This window comes from Astatotilapia calliptera, chromosome 7, assembly GCF_964374335.1.
Source record: "Astatotilapia calliptera chromosome 7, fAstCal68.1, whole genome shotgun sequence".
Classification (NCBI taxonomy): domain Eukaryota; kingdom Metazoa; phylum Chordata; class Actinopteri; order Cichliformes; family Cichlidae; genus Astatotilapia; species Astatotilapia calliptera.
The window spans coordinates 28,472,236-28,492,444 of NC_137428.1; the positions used below are offsets into that span (position 1 = coordinate 28,472,236).

The 20,209-nt window shown below is 39.0% G+C and overlaps 1 long non-coding RNA gene across 1 annotated transcript; it reads left to right on the top strand.

Moving 5' to 3' along the window:
* Positions 1-2,983: 2,983 nt before the first annotated feature.
* On the top strand, positions 2,984-17,179 carry LOC145430047 (uncharacterized). The gene is made up of 3 exons (XR_013910446.1): positions 2,984-3,178; positions 16,107-16,262; positions 16,688-17,179. It is a non-coding gene; the product is annotated as an uncharacterized LOC145430047 (long non-coding RNA).
* Positions 17,180-20,209: the final 3,030 nt, after the last annotated feature.

The following is a 20,209-nucleotide window of genomic DNA, read 5'->3' on the forward strand; positions in this document are numbered from 1 at the left end:
AAATACTGATCACCAACAAAGCTAATCCTATTTCTTTTGCAAGCTAACCCTACCATTATCCTATCATTAGAATCACTTCTGTATTTGCATGCTTTTTTGCTACATTAAGCTCTAGGTATGGGGAAGTTGGTTTGTCACCTACTTTGGTTCAGACTGAAATATCTACAGTTATGAAGATTACCCATATGGAAAAGATACATATAAATCTTACAAAGTTTGTATCTGTCTTGTGTGAAACTTGTATGAAAAGCATATAAGAGTGAAAACAGATATAAGATCCCTTGAAAATTTATATAATGAAACTTGTATGTTTTGGATACTTACTAAAACAATCTATGAAAGTAATGAGAAAGTGGCCACTTTCATGAGTAATCACATATAAGTTTTTACTATTTCTTTTCCATATGGGTACAGACATCGATTAGTACAAACATATATGGTCTGTGCTTCAGAGCAGCTTATCTATGAGCACTTATTTAAGAAAAATAAGCATATCAATAGAAAAAAAATATTTTGGACTAGTTAGGTCCATCTATCCATCCATTCGGCCATCTAGCCCCGATATTTTTTAGATTATTACCGGAATAGTTATATTGGTAGGCACGCTACTTTGCTCCTGTTTATTACTAGAATCAGAGATTAAAGGGATCCTCTATTCTATTTACTCTAGCACTGTGAGGTTTGCATTTCCTTTTTATATCACCACCAAATATCCAACAACATATGTGAAGACAGACAGAAATGAAAAACCATCTAGCTCCTTCTAGCATTTCTACCATCTAGCATTTTCATCTAGCTCCTTGCATACCAGCACTTTGGAGGTATAATCAAAAGTACTGCCGTTTCCATCCACCTAATCAGTTGTCAGTTATTGCTGATGTTAGCATCAATTTTAACATGCAGAGTATGTTGAAAACCAGCTAAATGTAGCATGCTAGCATTGTGATTCTGAGCGTGTAAGCATGCTGATGTAAGCTTGTACTTCAAAGGGACACTAGTTACAGTATTCCAGAGCAGCTAGCATGAATGTAAGGTGTTTAACTCCTTTGAAGAATAATTGGTAAACAGGTGAATTATGGGACATTAAAAAGATGTAAATGATGATACTGCTAAAACCACCATTATCGCTGCTACCGCTCAGTTTAGCATAGACTGAGCTGCCTTGGGTTTCTTTGTTAGGGGAAGGTGCAGATGCCTTTGAAAACTCTTTAGGCTAATAGGCTCGCCCATAAATCTTGCCAATGCTTCTATGAAGACAAACTTTGTATCTTTCGGCATAATAACCCCAAAAGCTTTTACAGTAAGCCCTGTCTCTTGAGGAAGGCAGGATGGCTGTCTGGAGTCAAGGAAAAATAAAGATGGTGCTTAGGTAACAGCACACTGGAATGCAAAGGGAGAAAATGATGCCTCAATGCTTACAATGATTTGCATGAACGATACTAATAAGACAAAACAAAAGGGTTAATAAATACATGTGTGTCGGATATTTTTTTCTTTCTCTCTAGTCTACACATTTCCTAGTCTAGGGCATTGGAGAAGCTGCTGCATATATCTGTGATAGTGAGGACCTTGCTCACCTGATAAAGGGAGGGGATAAGGAGAGATGGATGGCAGCAGTAAAATGACAGGAAGTGTGGCACAGAAATGAAGTGTGCCGTGGAGGAGAAGAGATTTTCATGGGCAGATGATGGATAGTGCAATCCGTGGGCAGGGACGTTGCTCTTTGTGTGTGTGTGTGTGTGTGTGTGTGTGTGTGTGTGTGTGTGTGTGTGTGTGTGTGTATCAAGTTAAACTGAGAGCTCAGGTCTCAGTTCAGTCTGACTATTATTATTAAAATTAAGTGCTGTTGTATTTAAAATCAGTTACATTTTATCCTGAAGCCTCCACATATATAAAAAAATGCTCTTGTAGCATGGAGTAACTATTTGTCACCCAAGTCTGATATATTGTTCCACCACACAACAGGCATCACAGCCTTTCTGGAAAAACTCTGAATCACACATTTTGTCTGGTAGAGTATCTCATTTTTGTACCCGTTTTCATCTAACAGTCTACAACTAACATAGACAAATAAACTGCCTAAATTTCCCCCCTCTGTGTCTGCCACAGAAGCACATGTGAGAACATCATAATGGCAAACATTAAAGCACTATGAGCACTTTCTCAGCTTCGCACAGTGTAAGCAGAAGAATTTTCACTTTTTCTGTGCGTTATCCTTGCATGCTAGACAGAAAAAACTGCCAGTAGCAGTAATTGAAGTATGTAAATTATCTTAATGGCTTAAAAAAAAAGTTGTTCAATTTAAAGTGAGGATGTGGGACACTGTTTATATTAAATCATCTAGCAGAATAGGTATAAAGTATGTGATTTTTACATTCTGTATTGCACAGTCATGAAACACAGTCTGACATCACTTTTGTGTGGACCTGACAGGTCAGACAATCTCTGCACTTTGAGGCTGGCTGAAACTGCAAACACAAAAGGAAATGAAAATAAGAAAATGCATCTTTTTTGGCTGACCAAGTCAGAGATACCATGTAACCAATAGGGGTGGGGGAAAAAATCGATACTGTGTAGTATCGTGATATTTTGTTTGCTAATAATGTATCGATACAGGGACAGCAGAAATTGATATTTTGTTACAAAAAAGTTTTTGTGGACTGGAACATGCTCTGACTTCAGAGCATGTTGATCCTTTTTCTGAGCAAGAATCCTGACATTCCTTCACTGTCCAAATGTGTTTAACTTTTTTTATTGCAGCAATAAACATGACAGTTTGCTTATTTTCATTTAAGACATGTTTTATTTTAATTAAGTTTAAAACTTTTTTATTTAATGTAAAATTATATTTTGTTTTAATTTACTTTCAAATTCTTCAGTTGCTGAAGGGGCTGCATCACTGAAAAAAATGCAATAGGGTGGTTGTTGAATCTGCATAGAATTACTTCATATATCCAGCATGACTAATTTAAATTTCACATCTAAACATATTTTTGTCTTTTAATTTATTCTTTAAGAATATTCATTCTTTTAGAACAAATCATGTTGAAAAGAAACAAGTTAGTCGTGTTTTATCCTCAAGCTCCGCCCCCTGGAAAGGAAAAATCGGCTGCACTGTCCGCCATTTTTGTCTCTCGCTTTGGAAAATCTACTACCATCTGGAGTTTTACACTTGAAGGTAAATAGGATTTTAAAGCTAACACACCAGTGAGAAAGAGTGTAGACCCTTTATATATGTGGACTTTTACTGGGGTGTTGTTATTTTACAGGTATGTGGGCTGTTTATCGAAAACCATGAAAGGCCAATGTTAGGCTGTTCTGCGAGGGAAAATTCACTGTGGCGGTCCGCCATTTTTTGTCGTTGTTTCGTTTACGTTTGGTGCTGAGCTTTACTTTGTCGAGGTAAACTGAAAACTACATGTTTGAGAGGAAACGAAGAGAACATCCATTATATGGGGAAGTTTTTCTCATGAATTCCTGTTGAGCAACATAATGGAAAAAACAAGTCATTCCTTAAGTTAACTGACGATAATGCTAGCTTAAGCTGCAGGACAATATTATGTGCATTAGCTTTTTTTCAGTGTGTGCCCAGTCACATTCGCTTGTTTTTTCTCAGTGAATACAGACTTAGGCTACGTTCACACTGCAGGCGAAAGCGCATCAAATCCGATTTTTTTGACCCTATGCGACCCATATCCGATCATGCTATGACAGTGTGAACGGCGCAAATCCGATATTTTCAAATCCGATCTGGGTCACTTTCGTATGTGGTACTGAATCCGATACATATCCGATGTTTTAGAAAGCGACTGCTGTTTGAACGGTCAAGTCGCATTAAATCCGCCTTTTACGTCACCGACACAAGACTGAAGCCAATTATCAGCGCCCGAGAAGACATCGCGAACGCTTCCTAGCCATCCAGTGTAGATGTCAGTGAAACTGTTGGGAAGACAACGTAAACATTTTATTTGTACTGTATAATCTGCAGATTCTGACAGAAATCTGCAGCTATCCTTTGAAGCACCGCTCCTCTCTTAAACAGCAATAAGGATCATTATTAGGTTATTTACATTATTATGTAAATAACAAAATAACTTAAAGCAAAAATTGGGAAACGTAAAGTCCGAAGTCTTTATATTAACAGCCATCAGTCAAACAATACTGTTTGTTCTTGGTCTAAACAGAGCGCGTTGTCTGTGACATCTTCTTTTGCGCATGCGGGCCGCTTTGAGCGTTCACACTAGAGCGCGTTTGCTGTCGCATTTTATTTGTAGTGTGAACGAGGAGACAAAAAAATCGGATTTGATCAAAAAATCGGAATTGAGCATTAAGACCTGCAGTGTGAACGTAGCCTAACAAACTCGTGTCCATTTAGTTAACTGGTTGTACCTAAAATGTTTTAGTTAAACAGTTAAATAAGCTAGTTTGCCATGGGCTGGGCTCTGTTGGGGGGGGGGGGGGGGGGGTGAAGATTTGCATATCGTTAGCTTGATAGCATAATTTCCTAAGTCATTTTTTTGTGTTTTCGGAAAACAAGAAAAAACTAATTTTCTAAATATCACATGCATATTTTTAATTGATATTTTCACAGAACATTTAAGTATATGTGAGGAAAAGTATGGAAAAAGAACAAAACCCAACATCATTTCTTTTGTCTAATAAAAGTGACTTAGGCAGATTATGCCTATGACTTAGGCAGTTTTTCTTCAAACTATAAAATGAACATGACATACTATAATGTAACCATAACACACTGTAACTTTTCAATTTTAATCACAAAATGGCAGCTAGAGTAAGGAGACTTACTCACTTCACCTCACCCACCCATTAATTTGCAGAGGAGGCCTGTAGGCTCATAAAAGAGGTGTGCGTGTGTCTATGTGTGTTTGTATCTGTCTGTGTGTGTTTGTCTCTCTCTTCTCTCTCTTTCTCTTCGTGTGCGGGTGTGTGTGTGTGTGTGTGTGTGTGTGTGTGTGTGTGTACTATTTGGTAGGCTATGTATACTACTGATGAGGAAGATCATCATAGTACTTGTGGGCCACTCTTGGTAGTACATTTTTCATTGACTGTAAGTCACTGTATTTCCTCAGGGTGATGGGCAACTGAGCAGGAAAGAGTGGGATCCACTTGAATGGCTTGTTGTCGGGTATGCTGATGCGCCGAGGCAGGTCTTCCCAGTCAGATTCAAAATCCAGCTTGTACCTGATCCGTCCATCAGTCAAGTACTGCAAAGCCCGGAGGTCATGGACTGTGGGGTCCCCAACTTTTTTGCCGGGTCGAATATTGGTGACATAGGTGCCAGATAACTTCATGAAGTCATTGTGGTATAGTTGAGTGTCGAGGAGGGAAATTATTTTACTGCTATTGTTAAATAATTGTCATTGCATTAATAATATAATCTGCAGCATGGATATTGCATTCCAAGGTTTAAACAGTGTCTCTTTCAGAAAGACTGAGTTGCAGGCTGACAGGAAGTTGTATGTAGAAAGAAGCAGGAAGTTATTTTGAGCCGCAGGCTAAGACGAGGCTTTAACAATGTAACAGATAGCTTTAAGAAGGCCTTAAGCAGTTATGACTATTTTATACACAATGCATATCTGTGCTTATTAAAGAGTTGGAGCTCGGTCAATTAATTGGGGGTCGGAAGCTTTGTTCGGCGCGATGTTCGGACAATCTATTGTGCAAGTGACTTGGAGCCATAGAAGGAATCGCAATACATGCTTACAAAACACTTATATCAGGTCATTTTATATTAAGGTTTAAGTAGAGGTTCTTGATTAAAACATTTATTTAGTAGAAGACATACACATAGTCTCAGTGAGCTTCTGGTCTGGTAAAAGGTCAGAAGTGCAACAGGTGAATTGAGAAAGAGCATTTGAGGACGAGACACAGACAGTAGGTGAAGAGGTGACACAAAGAGCATGTGAGGTCAACACACACACACACACACACGTTAAATTAGATTTATTTAGAGGAGAGGTTAGTTATGTTTGGCTGTAACTACAAAATTGTCTCGGTAAAAGAGGAACCGTTCCTTGTTGTCTCGGCAAGAAAGAGGAACAATTCATTTTAAGATAAGAACGGAAAGTACCAAGCCATGAAAATAGAAGATGATTTTCTAGGTGAAAAGTCATGATGATGTTGATCTGATCTATGTATAAAATGTACCGGTGACGCATGAAGGGGCGTCAGTAAACAAACCCTGATGCTATAAAATATCTGTTCATGCTTTGATTAAGTCGAAGACTACTTCCTGTCTGCGTACAGAGTTGTCTCCCCACGCGTGTATTCATTAAAATCATCGTTTGACTTCACCCGGCCGGATCGGTGTGGTTATTCTTCGATCACCTCTTGTACCCTTCCTCAATATTGAATCTTAACATTTGGGGGCTTCGTCCGGTTATTGAGGAAGGAGAGTTGGAGGTTTGGACGGAGAAATCCGGGGTCTTAGGTGGTCTGACGGGCAGACATGAATTCCAGTGGTCTAAGTGAGTGGGCATAAGCCGGCTTATCCAAAAGGTAAGGCACTACCTGTTGAATTATTTCCAAAGTGTGCCAAATTGGACATGATAAAATTTAAGTCTACTCACTGAAGTTACTGGTGGATGTCTGTTTTGATTTTGATGAAAATCTCATGAGTTGAAGCAGTTAGAGTTCTGCTAAGAAGAAATGAAAGTAGTTAAGAGTCTGATAAGAAAAGTTTAAATACTGGGTTGAAGTCCCAAAGAAATTGAGTTAGAGTCTCAAGTAGTTTGGTAGGGTATTTGGTCATTTTGTGGGTTAAAGTCCCGGTTGGTCATTAGGTCAGACCTTGGTTGGTCATTTTGTGGGTTAGAGTCCCCATTGTCCATCAGGGTCGATCTGCCTCAGTTATACACTTGTTTCGGGTGTTGATTGTTGTTTCAAAGTATTATAAATTATTCTAGAACGGCAGTTCGAGTCTGCTAGGAAGCGCAGTGCTCAGAGGTAACGCTTGCCAATGTCAAGGACGCTTAGACATTGTCCTCGAAGAGGGATAGTCAGTTGGTCACTGTGGAGCTTGGGGCACTCCAGAATAACTAGGAGTTAGTCTCCTTACCGGTTGGAACGGTATCTGCGCTTTTTTGGACAGGAGAAGTTGGTCTTCGGGCGTGTAACTTTAACTTAACACTTCGAGGTAAGCCTTGGCTGTGAAATGCCAAAAATAGAGCTTCAGGCAAAGTTTGGGTTGGTTGACGCTTTTAAATTGAGTTAGGGATTTTAGAAATGAGGCCAGAAACAGTTAAAGTCTTGATACTGGTTAATTGGTGGGCGGTTATTTTAAATTTGTCGAAATTGGTTAGGCGCTAAAGCTGACAGATCTGACAGTAGTTGTAAATATAAGACGTCTTTGTAATAAGAGATCTCTGTGTGAAAGGAGTCTGAGGCAATGCTGGAGCTATTTTTAGACGGTGTGTGTGTGAGTGAAAATGCAAATGAGTAAGCAGTGAACTGTTTAAGCCACAGTTGGTTTTACAAATACTGCTGCAAACATTGTTGAGTGTGTGTTTCAAATGCCATTTATGTTTATTAGAGGACTATAAATAAAGTTTTGAGTTGCCGTAGTGGATGTATAGTAATTGACTGAGTTTGGATGTAGATATATAAATATATTGAGTGCACTGTATATACTTAAGACTAACACATCACTTTCAGTAGTAACTTTTCTCCAGCATTAGTTGCTGGTGGGTTTTATTTTTTCAATTTCTTGTGTGTGCGGTGAGAATTAATGGAGGTTTCAATTTTTTGTTTGTTTGTTTTTTACTTGCTCTTTTTGATTATGACAAGCATGTCTAAAATACTCTTAGGAAAGTGTGTTGAGTTATATTCCTTAACTCTAGTCACAGTTTAAGTGTGAATGCGGTGACTAGAAGCTTTGACATGATGAATAAAGGTGTGAGAGGTATTTCTTGGGTGATGTAAAGTAGGAGGTTTTAAAGTTTGAAAGTGTTTTTAATTTGAGAGAGGCATGAGTGATGTTATAAGAGTTTAGTTTATTTAAAAGGTGTGTGTGAGAGGATTATGAAATCATTGTGTGAATGATGCTACATTTTAGGTCAAAAGTTAGTAGAATTACAGAGGGTTTGTAGATTGTAAATACAAAATAAGTTTGATTAGCCTGGAGAAACAGCAAAGCAGTTTGAGCTGCTCTGAGCAGCTGCGTGCGGTGTGTGTGTAACAGGAAATGGTGTGGGTGACAGGAAGTTTGCATGCCCATATAAGGTGATGTGTGAACAGAGGAAGTCTGAGAGAGAAGTGTGTGCGTAGGCAAAATGCAGAGTGTGTGCGTGAAATAAGGGAGTATTGTTTTTACATCAAGGTTTAGTAGAACTAAAGTAGAACGTTACAAACAAACAGATAAATAAAGTAAAATGAAGAGAGAAAATAACTGATAATTACATTAATGAATAAGAAAACACACATACACATAGTGCCATATGTGAAATTATTCTAGGAAGGAGTCAGAAGTAAGATAGTTTAACATAAGATGCAATGAAGGAAGCAGCTTACATTCCTTTAATTCCCAGAGCCAGTGTGTTCCCTCCCCTGCCCACTTGGGCCCCGTATCAGGCGAGTATGGAAGGCTGGATAGCCCATGACGGGTAAGATCCCACCTCGAAACCCTGGGACAACCTAAGGCAGGCACAGTCACGATTACTCTCGGCTTCAGTAAGAAGACGGGTCCTGACGGGTAAGGCCGCTGGGCTAGGGTGGAGGTGGAAAGTGGCAAGTGGAGCCCTACCTTCTGGCTGAGGACAAGGAATGCTGCTATTTAAGGTAGGAAATCAGAATTTGGGTTAGTAAATTTGGGGAGGAGAAAATTGACTGTTTAAAGGCAAAATTATGAAGGAGTCTGACACACTGTAAAAGCACCATATGCAAATTCACACACAAACAGGAAATGCATTAAACTTATAAAGACAAGACAAGCTCATGGAGTTTAATGCATAGACACTGATTAAACCTGGCTAAGAACACAAACATAGGCAATGAAGAACAGCTTGCTATTTTGTATGAATGATACAAGGGTGTGAATGTTTAATAAAATACATTTGAGTTTGTAATTGAGGAATAGAATAAGCCATATGACAAAGGGAGTTATGAAAACGAAAAAGGGATTAAAGTAGTTTTAAAAAGAGTGACTTAGGAGTGCTCTCGTACTGAGTGATCAACACTAGTGATCACTGTTGGAAGAAATAAAATGATTTAATGAGTTGGGAATGTTTAAACATATGTTTCTGTTGTTACAGCTTCTTGAGAGATGACTCAGTATGCAAATTAGCTGGAGTGTGTGTGTGACTGTGACTTTCAGGAAGAGGAAGCATAGCAGAGACGAGAAGTGCAGATTGGGGTAGGGAATTTATAGTTTAGTGATTATATGATGTCGTAAGGGGTCTTATGCTGAATTTAAGAGTATAAGGGGGTGATTTTTGTTTGCAAATTGTGTGGTTTTAATGAGACTTTCGGTGTATTGAGGAGGTGAAATTATGTGGTGGCAAATACTTGTGTGTTTAAGGTTGTTGAGGTTGTTGTGGTAATGGGTTGATTCGGTCAGTTAGGTTTGGGTTGTTGGTGTTTTTGTTTTAAATAGAGGGAGTTTTAGGAAACATGGACATGTCTAAAATTGGGCCCATTATTTTGTAACAGTGCACTTAAAGAAAACCTGTCAGGTGATTTTGTTTTGTTTTTATGAGCTAACAATCAGCTCTATTTTTCATTTCTGTTTTAAGCAGGCCTGCAACAGTGAATAACGGCGCTGAAAATTATCGGGAGGAGCAAATATAAGGCGGCTTTCCAGATTACAATTGGCTGAGGAGAAAGCTACCTGGGGACAATTCAGGTCGTAAGTCCCTGTAAAAAGGATTTTATGCGAGTCAATCCAGTCCAAAAGCATAAAGAAATATTTTCCTATGGAAAATAAAAAATGACTGAGCTCATTTTGCTGAGGGTGGAGTATCTGATCGTGCGGGAGGCTCCACTATCAGCAAATACATGGTGTGACTGCATGTGAGTGAATGTGTGACTGGATGAAGGTGAGGATGAATAAATGTGGATAAACAATTTGTTTTTACCAGAGAAAATTTCTGTTTTGTTTTATTAGGTGGGGTTAGATTATGAGATTATAGTATATTGTTGGGAGAATGCCAAATGCTAAAGGGGAAATATTTTTTGATGTAACTCAGTTACCATTAATTGTAGAAACACATGACTGATAACTGTTCTGTTTTAAGTTTATTTTTATGACACAGATTGGATCATGAGTGGGGAAAACTGAGCAGTTTTAAGTTTTGTATAGTATCTTGACACATGAAATGTATCAAGATAAAGGGGGGTTTAGGGTTTAATAATTTAATTGTTTAATAATTTAGGATCATTTTAGGACCTTTTGGGTTTTTGATCATTTGGATATGGTAAAACTGAAACTGTTATTTTTAAGTTAAGGTTAAAGGATTAAAAGTGAACTTGTCACGGTTTGCGAGGCAAGCCGTGTGGAGTTGTAGAAAAGGACCCAAAAAGGCGGCAGCTCTGGTGCAGGTGAATATTTATTTACAACGGTGGGCACAAAACAGCACTGGTGGAAAAAACAACCTAAACTGGGTAAGCTAATAACACAAACCAGAAACGAGGATGCAGGGAGACCGAGGGGAAACAACACAGACAAACCAGCAACTACCATGACAGAAGACACAACTTAAATACACCCAGAGCACGGGGAGAACACAGACATAACAGGCTGGGGGAAACATGGAATAAACACAAAGAGAGACGAGAGCTCATAAATACACAGAGGGGCACAAGGGGGTAAGAGTCACAAAGGGAAAAAACACTTAGGGAACACCACAACAGGACACCTCAGAAAACCTGGCCTAAATAAGGAGCGAAAATACAAGGAACCAAGAATACTGGGCCAACATGGCCCAGGACCAAGACAGAACTGAATCCTGTTTAGAAGATACAATGCCGGTTTTTCAAAGCTGTGAATAAATCTTAGAGGGAAAACTAGTGAGGGTTGAAGGAGTAGAACAGCTTTGATTTCTTTTTGATTTCTAGAAGTAGTGGTTATAATGTAGGCGTACACATACAGATATTACATAGGTTTATCTTTAGGATAAAGGGGGAGCTTCTACGTAGAAATGATTTTTATACATATTGCATTTTGTGCTTTTAAAGGAGTTGTGGCTCAAATTTGTCTCTGGAGGGTCACGAGCCTTTGGCTAGCGCTATGATTAGCCAATCTACTGTGAGGATAATATGAGTTCATGAAGGATTGCACACGCTTACAGACACAGAGTTAAGAAACACACATGACAGTATTGATTCCAGGCAAAAGGCCTTAAATTCATTTAGCTTTTAACTGAACTTAAAGAAGGACCAAAAGAGGAAGGAAAGCATATATTTTGGTTAAGTCTGATACATTAGAATTAGAAGGTATTGTTACATTAAAGGGAGCAAAATGAAATAAAAAGGCTATACCAAAACAGGTGATAACATAGGAAATGTGAGGTTTTAAAATGAAGTTAGTGTTAACACATAGGAGTTGTTTCAAGGCAGCATTTAGCTATGATGAAATGTATACAGGAGTAATTGCTTATATGCTTAAACTTAATTGATTAAAGTGGTTGTTTTCTTTTGGAGTAGATTAACTTGCAGCAGCGACAACTTGTGCACAGGATGTTGATGATCAGATAAGGGAAAATAGAGCGAGCAACCGGACGTAAAAGCAGGGCTTAAAGAGTTCTAAAGGGATGAGTAACGTTGAAGAGTATACATAAATATAAGTCAATAAGTTAAGAAGATAATTAGGATCATGCTTTTGATTAAAGAGTCCCAGATAGGATAAGTTAGGGAGATGCAAGAAAAGGTGTTTTGTTTCCTTTGCAGAAGATCTCGGCGACCACAGGAGGGGCGAGGATCCTGGAGATCTCGAGGTTCGAGACCACCAGAGAAGGGTCTGCGTGAGGACACAATGTATTGTGACCTCTGGTGTTCCAGAGGTCAAAAGGGGGAGTGTCGAGGAGGGAAATTATTTTACTGCTATTGTTAAATAATTGTCATTGCATTAATAATATAATCTGCAGCATGGATATTGCATTCCAAGGTTTAAACAGTGTCTCTTTCAGAAAGACTGAGTTGCAGGCTGACAGGAAGTTGTATGTAGAAAGAAGCAGGAAGTTATTTTGAGCCGCAGGCTAAGACGAGGCTTTAACAATGTAACAGATAGCTTTAAGAAGGCCTTAAGCAGTTATGACTATTTTATACACAATGCATATCTGTGCTTATTAAAGAGTTGGAGCTCGGTCAATTAATTGGGGGTCGGAAGCTTTGTTCGGCGCGATGTTCGGACAATCTATTGTGCAAGTGACTTGGAGCCATAGAAGGAATCGCAATACATGCTTACAAAACACTTATATCAGGTCATTTTATATTAAGGTTTAAGTAGAGGTTCTTGATTAAAACATTTATTTAGTAGAAGACATACACATAGTCTCAGTGAGCTTCTGGTCTGGTAAAAGGTCAGAAGTGCAACAGGTGAATTGAGAAAGAGCATTTGAGGACGAGACACAGACAGTAGGTGAAGAGGTGACACAAAGAGCATGTGAGGTCAACACACACACACACACGTTAAATTAGATTTATTTAGAGGAGAGGTTAGTTATGTTTGGCTGTAACTACAAAATTGTCTCGGTAAAAGAGGAACCGTTCCTTGTTGTCTCGGCAAGAAAGAGGAACAATTCATTTTAAGATAAGAACGGAAAGTACCAAGCCATGAAAATAGAAGATGATTTTCTAGGTGAAAAGTCATGATGATGTTGATCTGATCTATGTATAAAATGTACCGGTGACGCATGAAGGGGCGTCAGTAAACAAACCCTGATGCTATAAAATATCTGTTCATGCTTTGATTAAGTCGAAGACTACTTCCTGTCTGCGTACAGAGTTGTCTTCCCACGCGTGTATTCATTAAAATCATCGTTTGACTTCACCCGGCCGGATCGGTGTGGTTATTCTTCGATCACCTCTTGTACCCTTCCTCAATATTGAATCTTAACATGAGTCACCCTGTATGGGGATGGATTAATGCGTGCAGCCTCAAAGATGACAACGTAATCTCGTGGAGTGTAAACGTCTTGCACAATGCGCCGTTCAATTAGACTGTGCATGGAGTCACACTCCATCTGTGTGTGGCCTGCAACTAGAAATTTCTGCTCAATGCTGACACCATGCTTCATGGCCAGGTAAAGGTAGGCGTTGCTGATGGTAGCACACCGGTTCTGATACCCGCAGCCATCACTCCAGACAATGACTTTCTCAATGTTTCTGTTGGCCTGTAGGACAGACTCAAAGTGGTTGGACTGCAGATGTGCAAAAACCTCACTGCTGAGGGAGCCTTCATGTTCTTCCCAAGCATAACAGTACCCATCTCTGTTGTTCATGTTGAAGCAGGTAAAGTTGTGCATCTGTAATTTAGTTTTGTAGTACATTGTACTTGCTTTTGTCTGGGGGCAAAGAAGAACGCGTTGAAGGTCCATTGTCCACACTGAAAGTGTGTCACTGGATTCATTTTTGTCTGCAGCCTTTTCAGCTTGAGCCTGACTCTTCAATCTCAAGTGTGTAGCAAGAGCATCCTCATCTGTATTTCCTACCTTGGCGCTTACACAGATGTCACATTGGTCTTTTTTTGGAATGAACACAGAGTAATCCTGCTCTCCAAAAACCTTCCGAAAGTATGTCTCACTCACAGCACGCTTTCCATTCTCATTGGCAGCATTCTGGTATTCCTTGTGAAGCTCTCTCAAAACTGTTCCTGGCTCCAGGAACTTCTTGTTCTGATAAGAGGGAACCTGGCGGCAGTAATGGGATGGGACTGTAGGTATTCCAGAGAGCCACTCTTTCAGGAAGGCCTGGTCTCCATCTGATATTGGCATATGAGGACCAGTCTTGTTGATCTTGGGGTTGGGCTGGGTATGAGTGTTGGGTTTCATGCCTGCAGTTAACCATGATCCAATGGTTCTCAGGGCAATACCAAGTGTGGAACAGAAAAGATTTTTGCACACAGGTATTTTGCATCTATCTGAGAGTTGCAGGTGGTATAGCAGAGATGTTGTTCTCCTTGAATCAACACCACCTTTCTTCTGTTTTATGGGCACATTTTCAACAACAGTCTGGATATACACCTTGCGTGTCTCCCAGGAAGGCATGGACCAGAAATTGTTGAAGATTCCTCTTCTCTCAACTTCAGTCAGTAGCTCACAACTTCTTTTCGTTGACTTGAAGCAGTGCTGTGATGTGCATGGTGGGCCCATGGCCTTTGGTGGTCTCTCCTGTCCCATTGTATTCTTGTAATTCTCTCCCTTCAGACGCTTTTCTTTGATGACATTTTTCTTCCACGTATGGGGCAGTGGACGCTTGTGACGAACAGCAGAAGTGCTGGGGGTTGGACTGGCTTCCTCTTCCTCTGCTTCCACCTCCCCTCCTTCCTCTTCCTCCCCTTCATCTTCGTCTCCTTCCCCTTTCTTTTCCTCTCCTTCATCTTCCTCTCCTTCTCCTTCCTTTTCCTCTCCTTCCCCTTCCTTTTCTTCTCCTTCATCTTCGTCTCCTTCCCCTTTCTTTTCCTCTCCTTCATCTTCCTCTCCTTCGCCTTCCTTTTCCTCTCCTTCCCCTTCCTTTTCTTCTCCTTCATCTTCCTCTCCTTCCCCTTTCTTTTCCTCTCCTTCATCTTCCTCTCCTTCCTCTGGCTGCTTATCAGTCTGTTGCCCCATATCAACATAATTTCCTCCTTCTCCCTCATCTATATCCACCAACTCCTCTAAGTTCACATCAACTTCCTTTCCTGATGATACAACAGAAAATAAAATGCTGTTGGAGTATCTTAAAATGGTAAATCAAGATGACATCTAAATCTACTTGTGTAGTCAAAATGTCTGCTATGTAAAAAAAAAAAAAAAAATCAATTTGTACTATTAATATCAAATCAATTTATTTTTGTATAGCCCAAAATCACAACAACAGTCGCCTCAAAGGGCTACATGAATATTACTGGCAATAGAGTTCAACCAGTATCAGTCATTTGAACACAGTCAATATAAAGTCCAATTTAACAATTAACAATGAACCCAGGGCGTCCCCCGTCCTTAGACTCTCCTCCTAATAAAAAGCAAATGTTTGAAACATAATATAATTTGCAAACTTGCTGAAAATGCTCAAATTGCCTTTGAAATTGCCAAAGATTTACTCTGGTAGCATGCTGCTGTTAGCTAGCTGCTAGCTTGTACTACATTACTATGCTAATGCTACACTACTAACGCTAATGTTAGCTAGCCATCATACTTTGTTTGCAACAAAAAAGTAATCTTTTAACATGGTCATAACCTCTTTGATTGAATGAAAATACATTTAGTGACCAAAAAACTAAAAAAATATGAACTTTTACCAGATGTAAATGAATCAAAAAGAAGAGCAAGGGCTTCACTTGCGGTCAACCTCTTCTTCTTATCAGCCATTTTGCATACATCAAAACTGCCTAAGTCAAATTGATTGTAGCAAAACTGCCTAAGTCCAATGGTAAAACTGCCTAAGTCAAATGAATGACTTAGGCAAGTATGTTTTTTGACTCTTATGAGTGTTGTGATTGGCCAATGACATAGGCAGACGGACAGGATGATGCAGCAGTGGTAGGGGAGTAAAGTTAGGCAAAAATCTCAATTTGACCAAAAAATGACTTAGGCACTTATGCTATGAAGCTAACGATATGTTATCTCACATTCTGTAAGGTAAATTTTCTGGAAAGGTCAAATTAACTAATTTAACTAAGTATTAATGAAAGACCTTGATGTGTATATGACAATAATAGATGTAGTTTCTGGGTCATTTGGCAGAACTGCAAAATGGCCAGAAGGAGGCAACTGCTGTGATTGCAAACAGGCTTTGGGTGGTATGGAAGTAAGGGCAACTATGGAACTGCTCAGCAACATGGGACCCATAGCTAATAAATAGTAACATGACAAAAAATAACAACTTTGTGTGGATGTAACCTTGTGAGATTTGAGATTTTGACAGCATTTTTATGTGACAACTTGTCTTTTTAGATAAATGCAGAGTTTAAGCGCATTACCACCATGCCACTGCAGTCCAGATTACTCTCGCAGATAGATGTGCTATCTGACAAACTCATAAAGGTCTTCAAAAGGCGAGGAGGACAAATAGGAAGAAGACTGCAGAACATTCTGGAGCCCACGGCCCAGGTAAGAAAAAAATAATTTGTGTATACACTTTAGGGAAAATAATAATTTTAACAAAATGCTGCTTGTCACTCTATGCCAGGAGTATGTTGAAAATCACCTGGGATTTTCACAATTTACCATGGGTGCGTTTTTTGTTTTTGTTTTTTCTTTTACCTGCATCAGAACGATGTGTGGAGTTCATAGTTGAACACCTCTCTATGCTCTGACAGTATTCTGCTTCTTTGCATGGAGATTTCACTTCATGCATTACCTTTTTAAGCATTCTGAGGACTCAAATCACATGCTGTAATGAATCCATTTTTGTTCACCTAATGTGTTAATGTTAACATTTTTTGGAATAGTGACACAGATTAAAATAAGATTTGGTATAATGTTCTTTGACCAGTGTTCTGTTTAATTAAATTTTGGAATTCTGCATTTTCTAGGCCACAGATGAAGCCATTATCCAACGATCTAATAAGGAAACAACCATGGGAATTTACATCATAAAGTCAAGAGATGCCAATGGCAGCCCTGAGGACATCGGGATAGTCCTTGAAGGCTAGAGAGTCTGGCAGGATTTGGATAACTATACCCTAGCAGCTGCAATGCTGTTTGGACTAATGTACACTTTGAACCTCACCTACCCACTGGAAAAGTATACCTTCGAGGTATTATAGAAACTGGTTATGGAGCTCAAAAGGAACAGCCTTTCAAAGAAGGCCCAGGTTTTCAGGACCAGACTGTACGATTGAACAGTTTTCCAGTTATGATGTGGGAACAACATGTTTACCTCTTCGAATATGTACCATCCTTTCTTTTAAGCCAGCACTGGTAAAGTTGCAGTACATAGTGAAACTTATTTTTCTGGCACTTTTCAACTTGGGGCCTTTATTACTGCAGTTTTCACTTTTCAAGCCATGGTTGTTGTTTTTTTTTTTAAATTCAAACTTTGATTGTCCATTTTTCTCAATGGAAATGGCGCCTTGCACCAATTTCACCAATTTGCAATTTTTTTCCCAAGGTGCACCACTACAAACAGATTGCATCGTGTAGTATTAGTGATTGCGATGTTTAGTGATAGAAGCAAGCCAATACTAATCAGTTTAGGTCTCTTGGTTGTGTGCCTGTGGGTTATAATGTTATTTTAAGTCTCTTCTTTGTGTCATTTTAATAATTACACCCCTGTTGCCATATTACCTTACCTTATGGTTCTTACATTTAAAAAACTATTTTTTACATAAGTGCGATGTCACAAGGCCCCACAATGTTGAATTCAGGTTCCAGCAGATAACTTTGAGGAATGTTGTGGAATGTTTTTCAAGAGATGCATTGTACAAATATGACTCATGTATATTTTGGAAGCCTGAATTGAAAGTCCATTTTTACAACTGTGTAGTATTTTCAAAAATACAGGTCATTGTTCAAAAATGTTTTGCTTATTTCTTTGATTGAGAGAAAGTGTACAGTACATACAGTAAGATCAGCCTTAATTTAGTTTTATTTATTGAACACTCAATTATATATTAGATTATATATTATATATTAGAAATTTGTTATAAAATAAAATAAGCTTACCATAAAATAATCTTGTCAATATAACACATAGTAGTCCAATACAATTAACACAAAAAGTTCATGTCTGATAAACAAGTGGTTTCTATAAATATTTGACCGGAATGAAAAACATAACAACAACATAAAAAAGTCATGTTCGTGTTACCAGAAAAATGTGTGCAGGTATAACATAAAAAACTAAGGTTAACCAAACATAACTTAATTTCGTGCAACCGCTTACAATAATTTTTTTATGTTTATCCCACTGATTATTTTTTTCAGTGTAGTTTTCACAAATTGCATAGTTCAGAATAGCTATAATTGTACCAGATGGTTGCATTCAGTTAAGTTGGACTAGACTGTAATACAAACCGTTCAGTTTGTCAACAATAAAACTGACTGAAATGAGAGAAAGACTGAGTGCGAGACTTTGATATTAGATAAAATGAATATTGATAAAGTTTACCTTTATGTACAGAATCTGAATATCGCAAAATATTTTAAAAAATTGCAATAATATCGTATCGTGCGTTAAATATTGTGATAATATCGTATCATGGGATGTATGGTGATTCCCACCTCTAGTAACCAAGTTAAAATGCTGTGATTGCATCTCCTTTAAAAAGTTGAATCTCAAAATTCCAGAAACACACATGACTTCTTACTAAAAACTTACATGAATGATCACCAAAACTGCAAAAAAATAAAGTTACGGTACATAAGATTTCTGGATATTAATGTTCTCATATAGTGAATAATTTTCTTTTCCTGAATTTAGAAAATAAGTCTGTGCAGCTCTTCATACTGCTTACAGCAGACACTATCCAGACTTGAAGGAGAACTAACTGAGGAAAATGACTGCTGTGAATACTAATGTTCAGAATGACCTAGACAGAGCATTTGGCAGAGTCTGGGAAAAAGATGGCTGACCCTAAATGAGCCCAAGGAGAAAAACAGACAAAAGAGAACAGGCTTTAAAATAGAGGACAGTAAGTGGGCAGATGAGAGACGGGAATTTAATAGATAGAGGTAGATAGGACCAGTGGGGGAAATGAAACTGACTGATGAAATAAGACATTAAATAAAAAGATAGAGAGACTCTTACTAGCTTTGACAAAGGGGATCTGTATATCAGGTTCTTACATGTGTACACAGCATCTCAAAAAGCGAGCTTGCGTCACACACAGAGGCCCCCCTCCACTTCCTCCTCAGGGAGTCAGGGCAAGCCCTTATTATCTATCACCAGTAGACATGAGCTTCATTAGAGGGCCGAACTGTGGTCTCTTTCCAAGTGACTCACCCACCATTTCTCAATGTCCTTTCTCTTCCATCACAGGATGGTAATTGCATTCACCATGCATAACGGGAATCCCGTGGACACATCATCCACCCACTCCCCTGTGACATTCACACTGCTGCAATAAATGAGCTATGGAATCCCGGATATGATGGGGAGGATTAAAGGCCTTTATTCAATCATATGACGTGAGGAACCACAACACAGGGAATGCCAAAATTTAAAACATCATGCTCCACCCGTCAGTTATGGTCTCGATGTGTTTTGTCAGTAGGCTACTCATCACCCGCACCTACTAATGAGACAGGATTGAGAATTTTGCACCAGTCATAGCTGCCATTCCTACAGGCAAGTCATGATTTTAAGTGTTTCAGAGATGCTGTGGACACTACACTTGCTGCATAAAAAGATTTTCTTCCTTTCTTCTTTCTTGGTACAGTGAATCACTTTAGCAGCAGTGTGAGCACTGCATAGCGCAGCTCTAGATGGTGTTGACAGTGATGGCGCGGCTCTTTATCTTACTAAGGCGGCTATTACTATCAACCCTCTGATTTGTGTGTTCCAGAACTAAAACAGGCACTCTCTTTTTTTCAGACTGCAAAGCTCAGAAGTGTCAGAGCATTGCTCCGTCAGCTAGAAGGTCAAAGTGTCACACCTTCCTCTGCAGTGGTCTTTGACAGCCTGTTAATTCATACATTTTGACTGGCAGTCGTGTACCACTTTGCCAGTCCTACTGACCACACTACAGTACAAGCCACATGCACTCATTCATAAAACGCTTTCAATCGAATTTAAAATTCTGCTCCTCCATACAAGGTCTTAAATAATCAGATAACCTTATCTTTAAGACCTCATAGTACTGTATCACCCCAATAGAGCACTTCATGCTGTCTTAGCTCTGGTTTCTGGGGTATTTAAAAGTAGAATGGGAGGCAGAGCCTTCAGCTTTCAGGACCCTCTTCTGTGGAACCAGTTTACAGTTTAGATTTGGTAGGCAGACACCCTCTCTACTTTTAAAATTAGGCTTAAAATGTTCCTTTTGATAAAGCTTATACTTAGGGCTGGATCAGGTGGCCCTGAATCCTCCCTTAGCTATACTGCAATAGGTTTAGGC